Source organism: Formica exsecta, unplaced genomic scaffold, assembly GCF_003651465.1.
Source record: "Formica exsecta isolate Colony F162 unplaced genomic scaffold, ASM365146v1 scaffold191, whole genome shotgun sequence".
Lineage (NCBI taxonomy): Eukaryota > Metazoa > Arthropoda > Insecta > Hymenoptera > Formicidae > Formica > Formica exsecta.
In genome coordinates, this window is record NW_021849211.1 from 2177382 (window position 1) to 2178917 (window position 1536).

Below are 1536 nucleotides of genomic sequence, written 5' to 3' on the forward strand. Positions count from 1 at the left end.
CCGGAGTATGTATTTGCGATGCTGACAAATCTGCCCAAGTTTCTGGCGTGTATTACAGTGGATTGGAACGTGATCGGGGCAGGTAACGATACGATATACTTGTTATGATCTAAATCACGGAAATGCCGAAGGAATTCAGGAATCGGACTGTCGCGCTGATTGCTACGGCGGTTGATTAATAAACATGTCAAATTCTCGCGATCATTCTTAAATTTCCGAATTGTACGGTCAAATTATACGGAATATATATTATTAATAATAATAATAATAATAATATATAATACAAATAATAATGAATTATGCTGAAAATATTTAGAAATAATAAAACGACTGGATCAAATTAAAATACTATATGCTATTAAAAACGGATTTTTAATACGCAAAATTTTTATTATATGCAAATAAATATAAATAAATCTTGTAATAATAAAATAAATATACCAGTCGATTAAAAACATATTCGAAAACATATCTTTATTTTAATTATAATTATATTGTAAAATATTATTTGTTTACTTCACTGATTTAAAATAATTTCGTAAGAGCTTAAAAACTTTTATATTCGTATAAAATTTATTATTTCATAAAATTACACAACTTCTTTGCATTCGCTAAAGCAAAATTATAATTAAATCATCTGCATGCATCGAATAAATTTACTCACCAGCCGTTGTATCGCCGTTACCGCCGTCAGCTGCTTCATTTTTTACGCCAATTTCTGCTCGAGACTCTCTTTCACTTCAACTTCACACGTATATTCTTTCGCAGGAAAATAAAAATACTGAAAAAAATATACATGGTTATATAATAATGATTTTGGACAACATGTTATGACGATATCGTTGTGATATTGCATTCGATACTCACGTCGTCTATTTCCACGTCCGCATAGAAACGCGAGAAACGCATGTAACATGGTATGAGATTCGAATTTTTTCTGTCACTGTACAAAAGCGGAGCTAAAATCGTCAAAAATGTTCCCGTGATGCGCGCACAATATAAAACTCTTTTTTTTTTTTTTAGTTCGAACGAACGAAGTTTGAACGTTAATCTTTTCAGACGTGTCTTGTTCATCAATTATTGAGATATTGTGTCAATATTCTAAAATTTTGGCTCCTCAAAATGGCTACAGTATACGCGCGTGACGGTTATTCAAAACGTACGGCAACGTGCCAACGTGAAATACGATCGCGCACACCGCAAAACACGTTAAGCGGTCACACGGTATGTACTTTATTTGGCACTCTCGATATCGATTTACACGCGCCCATTTTTTACTTACACAAAAGAAAGCGGTCAATAGATGCGAGCAAATAGCGCGGAGAACCGCGATGCCACTTTGATTACGAATTGAAGTCCGTGACACACAGTGCGATTTAAAATAACATCGCGTATGTGCACCGTGTGCATGCGCTGCGGGCTTTACGAAGAGTTGAACGATAGTGATAAATAGTGACATAGCACACTCGACGAATACCTTTATGCCCGTATCAGACTACGCATTGAAGACCGCGAGCGCAGCGCATCTAAATATTC